The sequence below is a fragment of the Hippoglossus hippoglossus genome, chromosome 7 (assembly GCF_009819705.1).
Source record: "Hippoglossus hippoglossus isolate fHipHip1 chromosome 7, fHipHip1.pri, whole genome shotgun sequence".
NCBI classification, from domain to species: domain Eukaryota; kingdom Metazoa; phylum Chordata; class Actinopteri; order Pleuronectiformes; family Pleuronectidae; genus Hippoglossus; species Hippoglossus hippoglossus.
Window position 1 is genome coordinate 6,510,895 of NC_047157.1, and position 23,465 is coordinate 6,534,359.

Below are 23,465 nucleotides of genomic sequence, written 5' to 3' on the forward strand. Positions count from 1 at the left end.
TTGAAATGTACAAAAACAATCACAAACCTAAATTAGAACAGAGACACAAGAAATGACTCCCGACTTTTAACGTCAGACTGAGAACCTACTGGAAATCACCTCAAGGGGAGGGAGAGTTTATTTTACCAAATAAATACATCACAACTTCTATCTCTTCATTTTAATGTAAAATGTAAAATGATCACGCAGAGAGAACGTCTCTGTTGACCCGGGAATCAGGTCCAGACATTTTTGGGAGTTGCTCTTTCACACATGATGTCAGGAAGCGGAGACTGTCAGAGTGACAGAGGTTCCACCGGCTTCATGAACAGCACTTCAAGACTTTAAATGTGCTCTGTTAGTTTTGTGTCTTTATCCTGGGTGTTTTGATTCTGTGGGTTCTGTGGGTTTCTGGTTCCAATCACCGCCACAGCCTTCACACAACCACTTTGTATAACAAACACAATCCAAGCTATGTTTTGAATATGAATTTCTGCAGCAAACACTGTGCAGCCTCCCCTCTAAGGAGTTGCACACCAGCACGAGTGAAATGCACTATAAAATAGTCGTGTACATGTGTTTACATGTGTTTATGTACGTGCACATGATTCTTATTAGTCAGTGACAGCAGCCTGCTGAGTCCCAGACACACCCAGATGACCGGCTGGTTGGTCAGTGCTGACGTGGACATAAAGCTGCTCACTGACAACTTACTGCACAGAAGTATAAGCTGGAGCAGTGATGATAGATTGCTGGGGTTTGAACATTTAAAGTGAACATAACATTACTCACACTTCTCTCTTAGCTCTGCATCATAATAATATCCAGTGTACCGCAGACATCCCCTTTTTGTTTCCAGCTAAACTTCTCTTCACAGTAACTTATCCGCCCACGCAATTATGAGCAGAAACTCCAGGATGAGTAAATGTCCCCAAGTCCTCCACAGACATTACAACGCTAGTATATAGAGTACTCACACTACTCCGCATCTTCAGCTCCCTTCACTGGTTACCAGCGGCTGCCCGTATCCGCTTCAAGACACTACTTGCGGACCGTGCTGTGAACGGATCGGGTCCAGTCTACATCCAAGACATGGTCAAACCTTACACCCCAGCCTGTCCACTCTGCATCGGCCAATCGGCTTGCTGCTCCATCACGAGTCTACACATCTTCCGCCGGAGACTAAAAACACATCTCTTCCGACTACACCTTGGATAAAATAAAATACAAAATTTAGTTGCAGTTATATGGCACTTACATGTAGCACTTTGTAATTTGGCTATTTTGAAGCAAATTGTACTGACTTGATTCTTGTTGTTCTGGGTTTGTACCTTCATGGTTGAATGCACCTATTGTAAGTCGCTTTGGATAAAAGCATCAGCTAAATGAAATGTAATATAATGTAATACACCTCCACCTTTAATATAAAACCATATTAAATGAGTGAAAGGCTGCAGTTTCTCCTAACAGCCCCCAGTAAAAACTCTGGAGAATGTCAGAATGAGCCCACATGGAAACATAGCAGGAGATCATCCGGAGGATTCACCGGGAGCGAGTGAGTGTGTTGATGACGTTTCTAACACACGACACAAATAAAATGAAGTACATTAAGAATACAAATATCTCAGGATGACAAAGCGTTTTTGGTGATAAGAGCTGACGCCTGATTCAATATGGTGTAAACAAAACCTCTCTGCAGCGAACTTTATTCATTGCATCCTCTGCCTGCAGCATCACTCCTAATCTGAAGAATTTCTTTGTTGTTGTGAATGTGTCAGAACCTATCAACCCAGGAATATAGAATCATGTTTCCTGGTAAACAAATATATACATTGCTCAAAACAATGACGGGAACACTTAATGGTCACAGTATAACAACAACTGACTTAAACTTAAAGTGGCAGTGTGTAGAATTTAGTGACATAAGATGGTGAAGTGTCATGTTGCAGCCCTTTGAGTTTCATAAAAAACAGTCTGGGCTACTACAAGAAACATCGCGGCCTCCATGGAGCAGCAGCAGCAGGACAGGTATCTGCTCCTTTGTGCCATTGACTGGCCCTCACGTTCCCCTGACCTAAATCCAATTGAGGGCATCACTGGACAGTGATCCAGGTCTGGGAGGAGATCCCCCAGGACACCATCCAGCAACTCCTCAGGAGCAGGCCCAGAGGCTGTCGGGAGTGCATACAGGCAGGCGGAGGCCATACACACTACTGACTCACATTATGAGTTGCCATGAGGAAAGTCACACAAGTTGGATCAGCCAGTGATTTACATGTTTTACTTTGATTTTCTGTGTGGTTTTGAATCCAACTTTCGATGGGTTGATGATTTTGGTTTCCGTTGACCGTTGTTACGTCTTTTTGCTCTCAACAAATTATACAATGTACATCAGTCATGATTTTCAACTTGAAGAAGTGATTTAAGTGTTCTCTCAATTCTTTGGAGCAGTGGGTATGTGTGTGTGTGTGTGTGTGTGTGTGTGTGTGTGTGTGTGTGTGTGTGTGTGTGTGTGTGTGTGTAAAAGATGAGGATGTAATTTGAGGATTTTCATGTTGAAAAATGTTCAGTGTTTAGCTGCAGGATTTAACAGACACTAAAACTCTCCAGCAATAAAATTATTCTATTTGGTGTGTTGACAGCTTCCTGACCAGAAGGCGAGTGTCCCTCCTTTTCGCCTGGTTGGAAACCTCACATCACGGTCTTTAAATAAATAATGAATTATCAAATGTAAAATGTTTTGCAGGGAGGAACCTGCACCATGGAGGCCACATCAGCAGAGTAAGATATCATAAAGGCTTCTGCAGTAAAAATCTGGGGGAACTCAGCGATTTATTCGCCCATCTTCTCCCTTGATGCAATCGGAGCAGGTCGCCCACCCCGCACATGAATGATTTCCATGACTGCAGCAGCAGCAGCAGTAGTAGTAGTAGATTACCAAAGCAGACAGCGTGTTAAACACAGGTCAAACTGAGAAGTCAGAGCGGAGGAGGTTTTTTCCGATCCCAGAATTCCTCTCAACCCACACACACGTCCGACAATGACAGCCATCGAGTTCAGCTGGAGGAAAAAATAAAAGGCAGAGAGAGAAAGTTCAGGAGGGTTATTGAGAGGGATGACAGAGATTGATTCTCCGCTCCAAGTCGATTTGCATACAGATGCAGAAGAAAAGAGGAGAAGAGACGTTTGTTTCACCCGTTGAAGTAATCATGTGTAAAGTTATTATGTGTAAAGTAATTATGTGGGGTTTTTGGAGCTAATTGTTCTTGCAAATTATAGTGATATTAAAAATGGTGAACAACTGTTGTGGTGATTTTCTATTGTGTCTGAAACACAACCCAAATAGTTGTTTTCACATGCTCTGCAGACTGGAAGGAGAGGACTAAAGCACAGACACACACAGACAAATAAACAAAGGGAAAATGAGTGATGATCTCTCTTTGCGAGAGCGGGACCCTCGGGAGGCGCTCACCAATCCTTAATTCCATATCCCGAAAAAGACCTTCCTATTTTTACCCTGAGCCGAGATGATCCCCAGAGGGAAAGCACCCGCTCCGGGCTGTTTGGTTTTCCCGCAGATATGTCGTCCCTCAAGAAAACCCAAAATAAACATGCGGAAAACCACAAGGATAAATTTGGCTGCTTGTGCGGAAAAGCTTGGAGTCGCCGTGATTGTGCTCTCACATAGTTCTTAAAAAACAGAAGAGAGCTGCGAGAGAGGCATCGAGTCGGAAACGAGGGGAACAAACAGAGGAATGGGGGAAAGTTGGGAACAGATGGAATTGGGGGACATGAAAAGGAAAACTGGGGCTGATGGGGGAATGTGAGAAGGTTTAAAACATGTAAACAAACGGTCGAACACTGGAAAGTACATTTAGGACTGCAATATAAAATGATTGGGTCAATGGGAGGGCAGTCAATGATAAATACTTCGATTTTTCTAAGGTTGAAAGTCATCCTGAACATCACATTAAAAGATGCTTTAAATGTCTATAATGTTAAAAATATGTAAAAACAAATAAGCTTAAAGAGTTTAAAATGTGCCAGGAGAAGAAAAGTTTTTGAAAGAGTTCAATTACCTATATGTCTAGAAAACAGGAAAAAAAATCATATTATAGTAAAAATAGGCCGCCCTGCTGTATATTTCTGGATTCCTGTTTATACGATCTGATCTGCTGTTTATCATATCTGCCCTGGCCACAGATAAACCACGGGACTGAACTTGTGATTCAAACTGAAGATGCGAGTACAGCGACAGAACATTTCTGGAAACTTCGACGGTGTGAGAGGTCGAGGATGGAACTGCTCCACAGAGGGAAAGAGAAATATCGAGTTCTGCATTTGGTTTAAAAAAAAAAAAGAAACTAAACAAAAAGAGGTTTACTGTATGGTATGAATCGCTCCATCTGTCAGCTCCACCCAAAACTTGAACTTCTCTCCCGTGACAACAGAGCGTAGTGCAGCTCCATGCCAGACGAGTCAGGCTGCACTCAAAGGAATGAAGCGAGGCAGCAGGGTAAAAAAAAAAGTGAGGATGAATTGGCTCTGTGGTTTACAAAGCCTCTCAAAATTCTGCAGCCCTTAAATATGGTCTGTAAATAAGCCAAAGTCAATAAGATGTTGACTCTAACGAGGACGATTTCTTGTGTGTGGTGAGATTTGATACCCGTCTGCAGACATACTGTTAAAATCAATGGGGTGAAAAGAACTAAATTACTAGTCGTCATTTTCAGGCAAAGAATATCTCTTATCTCTAATATTGAACTGAAGTGAACTTCTGGGAAACTGCTAAAGACCCCTCTGGTTCTCTGAGCTCATGTTTGGGACACGGAGACGGGGACAAAGCGGGAAGATGACGATCCTCTCAGCTGGAGAGACACGAGCTCATTTAACAAATTGGTTGGTTATCTGATGATCAACAGTGGAGACCAGGGAGGATCAGATAAACACTCAAGCTGCTTACTTTGGTCAGCGCTGTGAAAACTGCCCTCGCTCTTCTCTCTCTACTCCCGTTTCTGTATTTATGACTGGACCGACACATCATTACACCATCTGGCATCCTCAGCTCACTCACACCCACTGTGATTCACAGGACCCCAGGTACGGGAGCATCATGTGATAAGAATTAGGGAGGAAAAGATTAAGGTAAGTTTAAAAAATCCATTAAAATCAATATGAAGCTTCTCAAATATAACCCTAATGAAACATATTTAACCTCACGTAACTATATGGCTCAATGTTTATAGGTCAGTTATTTACTTTTTGTGCTTAAAAATAAATGGTAGCCTGAATAAAAACAAGACTAAGTGTAAACTCATATTAAGAACTTAGTTTCATTATACTCCAGGAAATAAAACTGCTGGATCATTAAAAAAAAAGAATAATAGATAAATACCGTTGCTATTTTTAGAGGTGACTTAAGAGAAAAAGACAAAGGCTGCGTATTTGGGAAACAGAGATAGCTGGACGACCAGAACTGCACAACACTGTTCCAGCCAATCAGCAACAGGGGATGTGGGAGCAAGACAGAGGTGAATATGAAAGCTCAGTGAATCTTAACAGTTTCCTCCATCTTTGAGCAATTTTTAATGAACCATGGGAAATGGAAACATCACCTGTTACATCTCAAATGAGATAATATGATCATTCCTCTGCTTTCTACTATCGAGGAATGGGAGGACGACCTCACATAACGTACGTCGCCACTTGTGTTTCAGAGCAACTGTTGTTGGCAACTAAAAAATGGCAACACGGCTATCTCACATGACGTTATACCCACAATCATATCGCTGAAAAATGAAGCACCACAGACGACAGCTCACAAAAAGAAGATAAGGAAATAATGAAACGGCGAAGACCTGCCTGAACATCGATGTGGTGCTTCAACAGTGTAGAGATTACCAGGAGTTGCCTCTCGACTGCGGTGACCCCACACGTATGTAACGCCATCCGTGTGGGAAGCACCCAGTCACTGACACAAGTGGTACAGGGTAACATACATAGTATGTGTAGGTTGTGTAACTACAGAGGTTGTAGTTTGTCTACAGTTAATGCTAATGTTTGTGGTGGCTAGTTCCACTTTGTTGAGATGAGTGGTTCACCTTGGCGATGCATGAAGGTGAGGGAGGAGCCTGTGGGGGAGCAGTGAAGAGAGGGGTGTGTTTGTTTTCAAACATCAACAGTCGTTCCCCAGAATCATTAACTCCATCTTTAACTGTATTTATAGTTCAAAGTCGAATAAGACTTTGCTCCAGGGATAGTTTTTCTTGTAGGTTTGGGGTCTCACAGTCACCGAAGATGAAAACATTTAAACAATCACTTTGCATTTTTACACTCATACCCATGTTGAAAGGTTTTGTGTTTTAGTTTCACAACACACATTATCTCAAGGCACTTTCCATAGTAAGATCGAGACCATACAATATCATAGAGCAATCCAACTGTTCCCACAACGAGCAAACACTGGGGACTGTGGTTAGATGCCTGAAATAAGGTTGGTGGTAAAAACAAGCTCAAGATATTTTATCCTACAAAATAAAATACCTCAGTAAATACGCCTACGCCACACATGATTGTTTAAGCATATGTGTTTATAAAAATGGTGGTTGCTAAAAAAGTGGCAAAAGTAGACTATGTGGTTGTTAAGGACATTAAGAGATTAACACAATAAAAACCTGATCTGCTCTCTGGTCCACGTTAACAGCCTCACGCTCGTGCTCTTACAAACTATCACTATAGACTTTTGCAGAACAGGTAATTGCCCCAAATTAGATTACAAGTTAGAAGCATAATGAGCGTGACATTGAAATGTTGATTTGTTTAGAGCCTAACTTTAGCTTCTTACCTCTGGGGATTTTAACGAGTTAAAGTGTCATAAAGCTTGTTGCAGAATTTATTTTGTAAAATAATCCAAAAGCCAATTTAATTTAAATCCAATTGACTTTTTGTCAAGGGAACAGTTGACTTCTGCAGTGGTCTACAGAAATACACCATTCCTGCAGCGCTCCGTGGAAACACATCAGTTCTGTGAAAGAGGTTAGTCACAGTCCTCCAAAACCACCTGGGAACTGAGGAGAGAACCTGTGCAACGAAATGTTCATCACCTTTGAAGTTTTGAGTTAAATTTTGTTAGGAAAATTGTCATTCATTTGGAGTCATGCTTCTTGGGACCTGGCTTAGTTCAACAGCTACCTCCTAACTCCACAAACATCTGTCTGTCTACTGTATAAGTAGAGTGCACATCTGGTATGTGTATTCTTAATGACCCAGAGCAGTGCAGCGTAGAATTTGGTACCATTTGGACATGTAATACATTCAATATTAATACAAATTGAATAAGCAGGGGACCTGCGCTCTGTAGCCGTCAGTCAAATGACGCGGGGCTTAGCGGTCAGTGTGCGGATCGAGTTGAACATCTTACTTCTACGTCCTCGGATAATCTGCAGCAGTGGTCTGCAACTGGTTCAAACCACAGGTCAAAAATCACAGATCATGTTGATAATTTGTTTTTTCTTTATTTATCCATATCGGACTGACAAACATTCACAGGTGCCGTCATGGCAGCAACATTCATAGAATCACTTTCTCTTTTGCAATTAGTCTACAAAGTAAAAGCACAACATACATTTTAATGCTGCAATGCTTTATATATATCGAGCTGAATTATACAAATATATATACAAATTATACAACATATACAAGCTACACAGGTGAACAGAAATAAAGCAAATTAATTTTCTTTTAATGAAAATATTGATTATAAAATCTTCCCTGCAGATAAACCAGGGAGGATGAACACAAAGTTTGGTAACTTCACTCTGCACCATAGAAGGTTTATGAAAAGCTCTACACTCAAACAATAAAAGTAGAACTGTTTGAGGAGGACTCACTAACGACAAGGAATAATTCTGAAGTAGCTCAGGAGCATTAACACAGGACAAGAGAACAGAACATTACAAACAGAAACTGCAGCAGTTCAATTAGAGCATGTGAGTCTCCTGCCATGTCTTTCCCTGTGAGTGACTTTACCTGCTGTTCATCATTCTCATTCCAGTGTCTCCACCTGCTGCTGCGTGTGTGTCACACAGCATTCTTTTTTGTTTCTGACTTCTGAGTTGCTCCACATTCTTGTGCTGCCCTGGTTATTTTAACTTTTTACCCCTGCCAGAGTTTGGTTCTGACTTTGTTTGTTTGGCCTATTCCTTAAGTGTCAGATTTATTTAAACCAACTGCCGAGCCTTTTTTCTTTCATTGTTATTTGAGGGGGAGGGCTCGGGGGTGAGAAAGAGACGGAGAGAGAAGGACGACGAGGAGGAGCAGAGGGGGAGTGTCTGGGGTTTGGTCGTGGTCCCTTGTGGTAATATTTAATAACAAACATTAAAAATACCACAGAAATCCTTCACCACATTCCCACGCTCTGACTGGCCAGAACACACATGCTCACATGAGCATGCAACCACACACACATACTGAACATACATCCACTGTTTACATATCCATGGGATCTCACGTGCAAACACACACTCACACACACACACAAGCATTTAATCACACATGCAAATACTCGTAATCACGCACTCATACAAACATACATATGAGCCTCACAAATGTGTGTGTGCATGTTATTGGAGAATTCACATTCAACATAAAACAGTCTCTGTGGTGTGTGTGTGTGTGTGTGTTACATTTTTACATTTCATTTAGCTGACGCTTTTATCCAAAGCGACTTCCAATAAGTGCATCAACCAGGAGGGTACAAACCCAGAACAACAAGACTCAAGCAAAGAACATTAGCTTCAAACAAGCCAAACTACAAAGTGCTACATGTAAGTGAAACGAACTTTGTTTGTTTTAATAGACCAGAGTTGACGATGGTTATTAGACCATCATCTCCTTAACCTGGGGCGGAAGATATGTAGACTTTCTGCCTGTGTGTTTTATTAAAAGTAAAAGCTGCACAATAGAAGTGCTCAGCAAAACTGTTAAACTACATCCAAAACAAACCATCCAACACAAAATATATGTACACACACAAACACAAACACATGCACGCACACACACACAAACTTTTCCTATTCAAAGAAGTTCAAAAAGTAGTGTGTTGAATTCTTTTTCTGGGACATCCCTCCGACACCACTACTGTGTGTGTGTGTGTGTGTGTGTGTAAGAAAGAGAGAGAGATAGGGAGAGAGGGGAGTGGGGATACGGTTTATCCTCTCCTTGTGGTTTTCACAATCCTTACCCAATAGATGATTATCACCTATTAAACTACTATTATTACTGTTATTATTACTACCCCTACTTCAGTGTGTTTGTGTGTGTGTGTGTGTTCGTCATGTCGCCAGTGGCTTTCTGACCTCGTCTCGAGGTTTGGTCATCCCTGCCAGAGATTCCTTTCCATCCCTCCCTCCCCTCCCGTGTTTCACATGTGCGTCAGCAGTGTTACCGCAACCTCTCTTGTCCTCTCACTCTCTCTCTGTAATCCCATGATCCTCCTTGTTCTATGCGCCCCACCCTTCCCTCCCTCTCTCTTTTTCTCTCCCTTGATGATCCCCCTATCCTTTATTCCATCCATCTTGTTCTCTTTCTCTTCCTCTCCTCCTGTTAGTGTGCAATCCCTTATTCTCCTCTTCAGTTCCAAATAAAGTCAGCTGGGTCTAAAATGATGTCCACCCTCAGACTTTCAGTTTCAGATTTGGAACATGCAGCTGTGGCTTCTATTCGGAGTCGGTTCAGAAGTGGAGGGATTCTCTAAAAGAATGTAAAAACAAGGAACAAATATAGAACATGAATATGCATGAAAACATATTTATAAACTATATGTGTGAATAGAAGGAAAATTGTAAGAGTTATGCAAAGAGACAAAGGCAACAAGCTACAATTCACAATAAATGCAATTGTACAAATATTGGGAAAATACGGTAGTAACATTATTTGTGTAATACGGTTAAATCACCACACGCATTTGCAAATCTGCCACGACAGAAGTGTCATAAAAATCACAAATCACTGTGCGGCCCATCAGGGTTGTAACTGATAACTTGTCTGTGTTTACAGCACTTGAAGCAAAACACTAAAAACTTTCAGCCGCTCGTATCTATGTCAGCATGTCAAGATTTTTCTACATATTCACAGATCTATTGTCGTATGTCCACACATGTACAAATCTTCATAACACGTTTACAGATTTTTAACACGTTTACAAATCTGATTACGCACACATTTACAGATCCCTGTACACATCGCAAAAATCGTAGCCCTATATAAAAAAAACACGTGTCTAATAATGGTAAATCATTACAGATCCATGAGAGGGTCCTCCAGTTCCAGCACATGCTGCACAGTCTGGGGCTGTTTGCTTTCAGTTTATTAGACATTTATCTGATGGTGAAATCTATCTATAATCTATATCTATAATATATTCAAGAATTGAAAACATTGAATGCCGTGAATCCCACCATTATCCTTTATTTCAATAAACTGTTAAACTGCATCCTCGAGTCTGTCCTGCATTCTGGGTCCGAACCTCCATTGAACGTAACAGAAAGTTCTTCACTTTTTCACCTCTTAAGGATTTTCTTTTATAATTTTTGATCAGAGCAAAGTTTGAATGCCATAATAAAAATGTTGCTGACTGTCACTAGAGCATTATAATAATTATGCAGTTTCAAAGTGACATTTTCAGGGGAAATCAACGTTGAACAGTTAACATTTTATTTCACTTCCCCTGTTCCTCACAGAGCTAAAGTGAGCTCCTCTCACATCTTGTTGTTGGGACCTGGTTAGACGTGTGTGTGTGTGTGTGTGTGTGTGTGTGTGTGTGTGTGGGGGGGGGGGGGGGGGGGGGGGGGTTCTGTGTGTGAGGAGCAGGGTGTATATTACTCTATGTTACATCTACAGTGTGAAGATGGCAGGCCATTTGAGCATGTGGCTGATTAACTGTGAGAAACAGGAGAAATAAATATAAATGCTGCGCTGAAGAACCAACTCCTTCTCCATTTGTCTGCCGCAGCAGTTGTGGATGTCGGACTCTTGGCCGGAGGAACCAGAGTCTGTTCTACTGAAACATTTCTCCTGACGGGGAAGTGCTGAAGTGAAAATGAAACAGTAAGAAATACTGGAAGTGACTCCCCTCTCAGGAGAGAACCCAAACATGGGGCCAATATTGTCTTTTTATCTTATTTATTCCTTTGCTTTTAAGTGTACTGTAACATACAAAAATAAAGCGGGTCTGTTTTTCAGTTTATTAGCTTGTCTTGATTTTAAACAAAAAACACATCTATGATTCAGTTTATATTAATGCTACATTAGAAGCCGGCTAAAAAGTAACATGGTGCGAATTCAACTGATGATAATCTATATCTTTCACATTTTAAACCACATCCACAAAGTATTGTCTGTGTATCCCAACTCTTTTATTTACTATAATAATGAATATTAAATATATTTTGATGAAGTTATATAAGTATATCGTATTCCTCTGTGCCACAGAGCTCAGATACATTGACCAAAACAAACCAATGAGCTACACTGTGTCACTCAGCCACATCATCTTTAAGTTTTATCACTTCCCAAATGTGTAACAATCCGCAACAGAAAACAGTCCCCAATAAATGCACTATTTACTCATGCTGGCGAGATGCTGGTCGTCATGGTTGTATAGAAAATTACTGAGCCTACATTTGAGACTTTTTAACATTCATGTCTTGATTTGGATTGAATGTGGGGCAGAGTGGGACAGACAGGGTTGGGAGGTTTAAAAGTAATGAAGACTAACACGCTGTTGGCTGTGCTCTCTATGAGGACTTGTTGAATAGGAAAAGTAAAGATGAACTCCAGCCTCATCCTTCATATAATATGTATAATCATATAATAACTGAAGGAATATTTTGTATTTAACGAGGTCAGGATGAGATTCTCAGAAACAAAAAACATGTTTTTGGCCTAAAACTGTCAAATAAAGATCCTAGATAAGATATCAGTGACTTTATTCTGTTGGTACCTGCATCCAAAAAGCAGCCGGTGTCCCTCCCTCGTCCAGGAGCAGGCGAAAGCTGAACCTGGGATTGATTCAAGAACCTCACGATCCTAACTTTTTAAATCTCCAGTTGTGATCAGCATTTGTCGTGTTGCGACATACTGAGCATGTCACCATGAGCAGGATGTGACTGCACAGGGCTGTTGGGGATATTTATCACGTTTTATTCATGTAGGTGTGTCTGTGTGTCAGAGCTGTTTCCCAACATGGCTGCTCCGAATTATCCAGCGATGTGACTGTAGAAACACTTGAGACGCCTGGTGCTCGCTGCTCATCTCCAGCTGGAACTACCTTCATATGAGCCGTGAAAGCCACTGATAAAATAGTCAATCAACACAGTGCAGCACGAGCCACTAGTGTCTGGTTGGCGGTCGGAGGCAAACTTAATGTGGGAGAAGCAGTTTTTATGAAAACCACAATGATTGCAACATAGTGGAAGTTCTATTTCAAGCCTGAGAGCTCAGTCGCCCGACCACAAGGAGATGTGTCATTAGCACAAAGGACGGTACAAAAACCTGTTGTAGGGTTTGTCATGTGACTGATTTAGTCAGTAATCACTAAATTATCCACTTTCCCAAACTCCCATTAGCCAATCAAAACTGCTCTGCTCTATCTCTCTTTCTCCCTCCCTCCACCCCCTGCCCTCGCTCCCCATTCTTCCTTGTTTGTCACTCTTTCCAGGAAGTCCTCGGACCTGCATGCAAGGCGTCTCCTGCGGGGGTCACATGGAGGAGATTGTCCTAATGACGTTTGGATGACTCCCATCACAGACAGGCCCGGCTCTCTGTCACCCCCCCTGCCTCCCTCCCAGACCTGGGTCATGTCAGGGTCTGCAGATAACTCTCTGTGCGTTTGTTTCGTTCTGCGCAGAGTCGGCGGTTGGGTGGGGTTAGTCATCACACAGACAAATTGGAAAATCTTCGGAGGAGGATTGATCTGCAATCAAAGAGAGGTTTAAAGTGATAATGACTCGCTTGTTGAAACGCTCCATCTCTCTTTGCACTGCACATGGTGTCAAACGAACTGTTCTCTCACCTTTCATCATGTCACATTGACACAGTGAGAGGAGACAAATGTCACAGCCTTCACTAACAAAGAACCAGTTTGTCTGTTGTTTCAAACAATAACTTGTATTGTCCCGGGTCGGTGCCATTTTAAATAAAGAAATTAAATCTGAAATTGTGTGAAAGAAGAATTTTTATTTATTTAATGTTAATTCAATCAAACGATCTCACTGAGATTTTCTGTCTCTTTTTCAAGAAGAAACCTCAGAACGGGAGACATTCACAATCAGCAACAAAAAGATCAAACACAACAAAGAGTTAATAAACAAAAGCGAAACAATAAGGACTTTACTAAAACAAGAATCATGAAAATATGATACTTCACCAGTTCAGCCGACATTAGTGCAAGTGTAGGGGATATTTATGGGATGTCGTTACTGGATCATGTTCGGTAGTGACGAGTTTGAAGTGAGAGAAGATCAGTAGAACTTTATTAATGAATAACATGACACGACTGTGAGGACCGACACAGATACAGAGGACAATGATGAGGGTGGAAATTGTTATTTGTGATAAAACATAACACCCTGTGATACAGAGTTTAACTGCTGAAGTGTTGATGAGGCAATATGACAATTCAAAATGTCTCTGTACTCAAAGGACAAACATGAAGGTGGACAGCACAATGATTTTACAGTTTGCAGAAGACAAACATCCTTTAAATCTGCTCAATTCAAATAACAGAACTTAAGTAGATCATCACAGAAACATTGATGCCAAGAGAACAGTAAGTTTAAAGAGAGCAAGATAGTTGTATTTGACTTGAACGAAATTGCTCATTAACGTCTTAATAATACTTTAAACCTGAAGTTATGGGATGTTTATGTGAAAAACAAAGTAATCATAGTTCAAACTATTTAAACGAAACAAAAGCAGTGGAAGACTTCCCAGTTAGGGTCTGTAATAACAACACAACGAGCCATTCAATGTTTACTAACGTGATGCTTGACAAAACGTTCAGTGCAGTTGTATCATTTAGTTACAGGCAGTTCAACCAATTATATTTAATTTGATATATTTCAGACGCCTGACGGGGTTAAACATGTTCAGATTTTTCACAAGAAAATTTGCTAAAATTTAAAAAAAAGATTAATAATAATAAAATGTACTTTGTGTAGCATTAGCTGTAAATTTGTTATGTTTTCTCATCCCCTTAATCAGCTTTTGACCTCTCAGGATCCATGGGTGGTCCCGATCCATACGTTAGACACCACTGCTGCAATATGCTCATACAGTATTTGATGTAAAGCTTGAAATGTATTTCAGTAGCTGCTGGTCAACTGCTGGTGAGATTCAACAGCGAAGAGGTTCCTTTACATTTCATCATGTTCTGCTAAACACTGTGTTAATGAACAATTCTGTTCTGAAGTATGACTGAAGCATTTCCAGAAATCTAACATTTCATCAGCTTCTACTTTTTAATGAAATTTAATCTGGACTAAACAATTCAAAATTGTGACTGAAGCCATGAAATAAGCAGTTAAACAGAAAAATATGGGTCGAGCTTTTCCGTATGTACATTCATATTCAAACACAGAGACCCTCTAAAAGTCTATCAGCGGTTCATGGCTACCTCATGTATCATAGTGCCCTCTAGTGGCCACAGGCATGCATGTGCAGCATGTTTAACCACTTCAAACTGCACATCTGAGTGTGAATGACTACTATCAGCTGTATGGTAAGAAGCATGAGCCTCTGGGATGAAAACACACAGGTCTTCTACACACCTAGTTAGAAGCGTTTGTTGAATCTGTGTTAAATTCTGAGTGTGAGGGTTAAAACATATAAAGTATTGAAAGTCATGTACCAGTTGATCTATGAAACTGAAGGTTCAGGCAGAGGAGGCTCATGTGTCTCAGGTATTGGCTTTAGTGCAGGTCTTTGGCTCACTCAAAGGAAATCCATTCATATTATTTTCAATTTTCTCATCAAAATGACAACAATTAATACAATTAAAAAACAAGATTGAAAGAAAATATAAACAATAAAAAAAATTATACTAAATAAAATTTAATAAAAATTAATAATGAATGAAAATTTGTAAAATAATTAAATGAGTAATGAAAGTAAATTAGTATAATAAAAATGATTAATAAATGAAAATAAATAAAATAAGGGGGGGAAATAGGAAGCCAGTGTCCTGAAGCTAATACAGGAGACATGTGATCTCTTCTCCGTGTTCATGTCATGTGAGTGTGAGTCTCATGTTGACACATAAACTTTTACTAACGGGTAAATCCCTGCACATGTTGCACTTAACCACTAATTGATAAAAGTATATATTTCTATAGCCTCTATGTTATTTAGCCTCCTTCACAGTGACCAGGAAGTCATTACAATAGTCCTTGTTAATGTTCACATAAAACACTCCAAACACAAACAGTAAATCATAAAACCTCCTTTAATTACAAAGACCTCCATGTTTCCACCTTCACATACATCAGTAACATGTCCGTCCCTCTCACACCCATGTATCCTCTCTCTCTCTCTCTCTCTCTCTGGCTCTGCTGTGTGTCGTCTACAGGTCGGTCGGCCAGTTGTTGTAGACGGACTCACACATGAACTGTTGGAGCAGGAGGTTCACTCTCTCCACGTCTCCTCCGCTGTGGACAAAAACAAATATGTGAGAGCTATTTCCTGCAAGGACATATTAAAATGGGGTTGGACTAGGGGCTATGGAAATTAATAGCAGAGTGATCTTTACTTTGATTTATGTATTTTTTGCTCCTTTACTACAAAACTGTCCTTTGATGCATTATATTTTCAGGAGAATACTGACTATAAATAATGATAAATATAATAACATGATAAGTTAACTATTTAATGTCTGCAGGTAGAAACTCCACCAATGCTCACAATGCTGCTTGTGAATTGTAGCTGCTGAAATCAGCCCAGATATTTGATCAACATCTGTGTCAACATCTCCTCTATTGATTATCTGCAGCTCGACAAAATGAAAATGTACTTTAGAGAGATAAGTAAGTCAAACCAAAACGCTGAGAGTGAGATGAGGACATAGGGCCGGCTGGTCATCAATCAGTCAATATTGATAACTGTAGTGATAAATATAAAGTTATTTAAAAGACAAATTTTTGCTCCTGAGTGAAGTTTCTGGTTTTAAACTCTCTTCTTCGCTAAACAGCAAAACATTTTACAAATGTTAGGTCAATCATTAAAACCAATTATGTGTTCAACCTGCTCACTGTGCTTGTACAATACATCAGCAATACATCGATATATATATTGAATTTTTGTTACATTGTTATTGATGGTAATTATATTCTGATAATTAAAGTTATGGTTTTATCGCCCAGCCCTTAAGGGAGCCATGTTTGTGTCTCTGGTGTCTGGAGTGTCACACCTCTTCTTCACGCGGCGCAGGAAGGAGCAGATGGAGGTGTGTTTGGCTTTAGATCGCAGAAACTCTGCGTATCTGTTGGAGAACTCAATGTCTCCCAGCTGCCTCCTGCGGTCCAGACCTGCAGACAGCAGGTGCCTGAAACACAGTCAAGTCGACAATCAGATCAATGGCAATTAGAATTTTTGAATTTTAAAGTATATATCTTAAATTTTTCCCTCATTACGAGTTGGATTTGTGGTTTATTGTCTTTCTTAAAGGATATTTGACCAACTTTGCATGGCTGTCTTAAAACAACTGTCAGGTTTTTTTTACAGATTCACATTGTTTGTTCAGATTCTTCAAAGTGAAAAATAAAGTGAGAGAAAAGGAGAAAAGTCAAAAAGGTAAAGAGCTGATTCGCTTAAATTAAACACAAAAAAACTAAAGCAAGCCGCTGTTTTAATCTGCATGCAATGTGTGTCGGTGGAGCGAGGAAGCCATGAAGAAACATGTTACAATGTCTGTTACAATGTTTCACTCAAAACATTGGAAACTTCATAGCTTCCTGTGTAGAGCTGCAGCAACATGATTCAGTGTGTTTGTAGTTCCGAAAGAAAAGTTGAGTTTTCCCCGAGTTGTTAATAAAGTTAATCATGCAAGTCTATTTGACATTTAATATAAATTTGGACAACAGAGTAATATGATTGATTGTTTTGTGTCTTGTTTGTGTCCAACTGATGAATTCTCCTTTAATATTTGCTACTTTCTCGCTCTGTTTTTGGTCTCCACCATCTCCTCAGGGGAACATGTTGCTGTTTAGCAGCTTAATGCAGCACTATATTCACCCGCTGGCCTCTTAACTGTGTCCGACTGCTGTTTGCTGCTGAGCAGTACACATTATTTTAATAAAAATATTGACTATAGCAGCGTTAAGGGACATGTTAAACTCAGACTGTAGCAATTGTGCCTAATACCTCTGCAGGACGATTTATTCCTTTACAAAGAAAGTGTGAAAGTTTATTTATTGATTTCTTTGTGTGTGTGTGTGTGTGTGTGTGTGTGTGTGTGTGTGTGTGTGTGTGTGTGTGTGTGTGTGTGTGTGTGTGTGTAAATTTACGTGAGTCTAGCCTCGAGCAGTGTGTCGGCAGAATTCATCCCTGTCAGAGACCACGGTGTGTTCAGGTGTCTGATCTCGGTCAGGAAACTCTCCACTTCGTCTTCATTCCTGACGTCACACAACAAGAAGATGAACAGCAGGTTTTTTTGTTTAGCACATTAAATTTACCAAAGCAATTCAAAGTGATTTACATTAAGTTGCATCAAAAACTTGTTGCTATTTGATCAAATGTGTGAGCAGAGTGTGTTATGGTATATTGAAGAATCATGAGGGGATTTCTTTGGCTGAAGTTTGCAGTTCTTCCAGATATATATTTGTACTAGATTTTGGACTTCTCAGCAGTGTGTGTGAGATTGAAGAGATGTTTTACCTGACAGGAAGTGACGTGGTGAGATGGAGCAGGGCCGACAGCAGGAACACCTGAGTCAGACTGACGGAAGACATCATGAAGGTGGTGCAGATCCGAGGATTTCCTGAAGAGACAAGTACATTTTTGAAAGGAATTTTGATCTCTCCGTGTTTAATTAAGTCCTCTTAAATTCACTAAAGATAAATCACAAAGCAACAGCATGAATATGGTATTTTAGAAAACAGTGTTCTTCCAACTTTGTGTTGAAAGGTGATCTTAAATAAATGCTCCAGAAAAATTATATAAAAAGAAATAAAGACTGTCTCCCCCATGCCTGTATAACCACTCTCCACTGAACAAGCTGTCTGCCTGTCTTAGATCAATAAAACACCAAATCAAAATGTTCTCGGCTTAAACAAAGGTTCAAATGAAAAACCAGACTCCAGACTCACCTGGACAGATGTTGCTAAGAGATCAAACTGCAGACTGAGTGTTAGGTACCACGTCGTCTCCTTTTCTACTCCCTCAGGTATCGACCCTCCGACAGACCTTGTGATTTTATTGCTTTGAGTATTTACAGTGTCAACATGCCCAGTTTGGAATCAGACTTTCCAGCCGCTCCGTCGGTTTGCTCACTTCCTGAAATCTTAATAAAGTTACTGCGTGTGATGTCCCTAATGAGCTCTAATCACCTGTGAGGACGTCGGGCTGTTTGTGCTCCAGGAATCATCCTCACATCAGTGCAGAGTATCGATCTGATAATCACATTTATATTGTTTTGTGACTCTGATTCTGTTTGCTCCATCATTGATCTCACACATTTATTACAAGCTTCTGTCTTGGGTTCATGAACAGGGTGGTGGTCCTTGACACCTGCACCAGATTTGTGTGGAGCCATCAGGAAACTAGTTTTTCTTTTAAATTAAATCAAATCAACACATGAAACAAACAGAAATGTCATATTTTCATCATGGTTTTCACATGTTTTGGGGATTTGACTGGAGCTCTCTAAATGTTCTTCTTCTAGAATGGTTTAAAGGAACAGACAACTCCAACCACTGTGTATCTAAATGACCAAACTCTAAAGCCTTTTCACAGAGGAAGTTTGAGCATTTAATTTCATATTCTTTGGCAGATCTTTCGGAAATTCAGATACAATTTGCTAATTTTTTCCTGGTTTGATATTTAGCTGTTTTGGATCAAATGTTTGAAAGAACTATAGAATTAAATGAACTAAAAATCTCCTTCGCATATTTATTTTTGCATTTTCTGTGAATGAGACCATGAAGATTCAAGGTCAATTAAAGGGAAACACATTTCATAAGAAGGGCTTGGGTTGTAAATCATCAGGAACCCGACACACCCGGGACAAACCCGTCACCCTGACCACTGAAACGTAATCAGTTATTCATTCAGTCCTAAATCAGTCAAAACTTGAGGAAATTCCCTGAAGGTGGACTTTAGATATCATGTTCAAGTGGAGAAAAACATGTTTTGTGAGGCCACAGTGACCGTGAACTTTGTCATCCAAAAATCGAATCAGTTTTTTAAAATTCTACTGAATGTTTGTGCTACATGTAATGAAATTTGCTTTGTGTGTTTCTGAAATATCACAATCACAATGAACATGAGGTCACTGTGAACTTGACCTTTGCCCTACGACCAGACGAATCTTATCAGTTCAATTTTGAGTACGAGTTAACATTTGCATCAAATTTGAAGAGAATCCCTGGAGACGTTCCTGAGATATTGTGTTCACAAAGCACAGAATGTGTTTGAGATAATTAGTCTGAAGGGAACTTGTTACCAAAGAAATAGTCCCCATGCTTTGTAGCATACCCAGTGGGTTAACATGGATACATTGTTTTACATCCGCTCTGTTGACACGTGTACAACTGAGACTGAAAACTAGCTTTCATCATTAGGGTGAACCAGGCTTTTAACCTTATACTTTGCAACCCAGGCGTGTCCTTCAGTCACAAAACCAGAGCTGTAGACGAAGCACAAACAAAGCAGGGAGGCCGGGGGCGTTTTGCATCATTATGTACAGCTGTTTTATTTGTGATTTCCCCAAAACATCATCAGTATTTTACTACATACAATGCATGTAATCAAAGTACAATGGATCAACTTCAAAGAGAAGAGCAAAAAAGAAAAAAAGAGCAACACAAAAAACAGGCGGTGATTTTTAACCACAAAGAGAGACATTGGTTAAGGTACTGTATGTATAACACTATTTATTATGGTATGGGGCTATTGATGATGCCATCAACAGCGATGCCATGGCAACTGTATATGTTTAAAAGACGAGTTTCTGCTAGAAGCACTGAGGTCTGGTGGGTTTTACTGCAATGTGGTGTGCATGGGTGAGGGTAAAGGTATCTTATCTTGGGACTCTACTGAGATAAACTCTGATTTGAAGCATTTCTGATTTTGTTCTCCTAATGATGAGTAGGCCGTGCTGTGGGAGGCCAGAGGTCTGCTGCTGGATGTTCTATAATTAATCAAAATCTTTCATTTTAAACTGTTGCATCAGCACGAATCAAAACGAGTATATTTTTAGAAACCAGATAGGGTTTATATGTTTCTGGGGAAAAAAAGGGAAAACAATCAAGGGGAATAAATAAAAGAACAACCAGCAGAGAAACACACAGACAACACCTCCCACGAGCACGCTACTGCTGACTCCTACAACTGATACAACAATTTAAGAAATTAACAAATGTGTGGATATGAAGAGAGGAAAAACAGCTACTAAAACTCAATGAAACTGTCACCAGTAATACGAGGGCGGATCGTCCTGTATTCTGCTTTAAAACCCCTGATATTGTCCCAAAATAAGGCTGTGGGTTCTAGGCACACCAAGGTACAACTGAGCTGAGCAATATGTGCATTTATGTTTTTTTTTTTTTTCTTTTTTAAAGACATGAAACTTTCTGTATGAACTGAACTAATTAATGTTCAATTCATTTCTAACCACCTGGCTAGTCCAGGTCTTACTATAGAGATCAGAGTTAAAAAAAAGATGACAACAGATAATTTTTTTTGACATCACACGCTTTGCAGAGCATTTAGAGACAAATACACAAGTGCATCATTGGCAATAACTGCTGGTGAGGGAGAAAGAAGTGCACACAAGTGTGCGCCGTGTGTGGGTTGATCAGCGAGTGTGTGCTGTGTTCACTGTCCGACCTTTTCAGTCAGTCAGCAGAAGTGTATGTTCATGTGTGAGTGCAGCTGTTTAAGTGCATGCGTGTATGAGCAAGCGCATATTTAAAGAGGTAGCAGAGAAATGCAACCAGAGCGACAGATGATGACGTATCCTCGACAGTATCTGCTCATCTGCTCTGGCAGAAGAGAAACTTTCTATCCCCCTGCTCTCGCTGGGTTCAACCAATCAGCAGGAGCCAAAGACCTTAAAGTGCCCACATTGTATCATTTACAGATTCAGGTTCATCATTTGTATTTGGGGTCTCCTAGATTATCTTTACATGCTGTAATATTCTAAATACAGTCACTTGTTTCAGACCCTACGCTGCTGCAGCCCTGTCTGAAACAACTCTTTTGTGATCGGTCAACTGCTTAATGTTCCGTCTCTTACACAGATGCTTCCTAATCAGCTCTGTTGCTACAGTAACGATCGGGTGATACACCTGAACCACCACTGCAAACAAGTTTTACATGTTACTTGGTGACGTAGTTGCAAAGTAACTACCAAGGGGTTTTCTTTAACTTTATACAATACAAAAAAAAAAAGACATAATATGGGCACTTTAACTACGGCCACTATCACTCAAAAATCTGTCAAACCATCTAAGATTCAATTTTCAGTCTGTTTTCATTCAGTCATTTTTCAGGATACAGCTAATTTCATTATCAACATTAAACAACAAATAATCTTTCTTCTATATTGGCAGATTGGGTGTCACATCATATTATTTCATCTTTTTCCCCAAAGTGCCATATCTTTCCAATGACTACCTTGATTCCCCAAAAACATTTATCATTACATTATGAAATATTTCTACGCACTGAATGAACTCTGTGATATTTGCATATCTGTCCGTCAACAGCAGCTGATCGTGTTAAATGAACCTTAGAGGAGCCGTGACGTCGTCATGCTGTGAGCTGAGAGGTGATATCATCATTATACAAAGAGTGATCGCTGAAGGCTCCGCGTGTCATTCACAGCATATGTGTTGAAGGCCTGGTGATGTGGAAGCTGAGTGAGAGGTTAGAAGAAGGCAGAGTGCTGAGAAACGGGGGGAGAGTGGGTGGGTGACACTTATCTGGCTGCTGAGCAGAACAAAACTACATTACACACTATTTGTATCTAGAACATCTAAAACAGGATCCCAATGTTACAAAGCCTTTCAGACCTTTAAAGGAAAACAGCTACAGAGAAACGCACAGGAAGCCTGTGAGACAAGACCGACTGAAGGACATCGGGTTCAGTACTTTTTACATTTCAGATGTTAGGACAGAGCAGCTACCGAAGTTTAACTACCACTCCCTTTATTTAGTTTGAATCAGTACGTATCGATGCCTCCGTTTTTCATCAAGCCGAGCGTTTCGAACACTCCTGATGGAGGGTGTTGAACTGTGTGACATCGATTTAGCTCTTAACAGAAAAAACCCAGAGAAACAAATGGCGGCTCTGCGGAGTCCCATCAGACCAACAACAAATGAGTCCTCTGCCAATCAGGTGGCATTTTACTGCGACATAACATGTTAGTATAGTAGCCTCAAAGTATTTTTGAAGGCTCTGCTTTGCTGAGGCAGGACCACCTGCCTCCCGTTTCCTTCAAATTCTTTCAGTGCATCGTTGGTCTGGACACACGTCTCGTGACATCCACTGAGGTTTCATGCTGCGTTCACATAACAGCTTTCATCTCTGTCCCAGCGGGATCTGAATTAGGCAAAGACTTTCTCAACCCATCGTCTCTTTTAATTGTAATTTAATCTAAATTTGGGGTTAAATCACTCTGCAGTAGACACAGGTTTTAATCGGCTCTAATTTGACAAGACAGCGAGGCGAGAGAGCTTCTCCGTTTTCGGTGCGTTTGTGATGACGATTAAGACGCACCAGGGGAAAGATAAGAAAGAAAGATGGACTTCTATGTTGGCAATGACAAATGAGTCACTCGCCCTTTTGAGCAGGTTTACTTGTGTCTAAATAAGTTGCTTGGACCTGCTTGTTTTGGTGTAAAAGAGGTATCATTAATCTATATTTTATCTGTAACTGAGCTAACCGTGTCCTGGATGTAATTAAATATTTAACCTTAGCTGCTCTTCTCTCTGACTTGTTCACGTCATTGTCTCACTACAAACTCAAGTTTATAAGTCAAATGTAAAGACTATTACAATAGTATTAGTAATAATAGTATTACAGTATTGGAGTATACTGATATCTAGTTAACTTCTCTATTTAAGGTCGCATCATCTTGTTTTAATTGAGGCTGAATTCCTTGAGCTAGAAAATATCACATCTGTGTCACAAAATCTGGGCCCTGTTAGCTGCTATGTGAACACAGTCATGCAGAGACTCTAAAATGTATTTATGCCAGTCCAGTTGGATG

The 23,465-nt window shown here is 40.2% G+C and overlaps 1 long non-coding RNA gene across 2 annotated transcripts; it reads left to right on the forward strand.

The window, feature by feature from the left end:
* The first annotated feature begins 1,360 nt into the window (after positions 1–1,360).
* LOC117765311 lies at positions 1,361–22,531 on the forward strand. Of its 2 annotated transcripts, none has more exons than XR_004614548.1 (3): positions 1,361–1,371; positions 6,843–6,847; positions 22,410–22,531. It is a non-coding gene; the product is annotated as an uncharacterized LOC117765311 (long non-coding RNA). The 2 variants fall into 2 exon arrangements; XR_004614547.1 differs by lacking the exons at positions 1,361–1,371; positions 6,843–6,847 and adding exons at positions 13,184–13,197; positions 17,425–17,427.
* Positions 22,532–23,465: the final 934 nt, after the last annotated feature.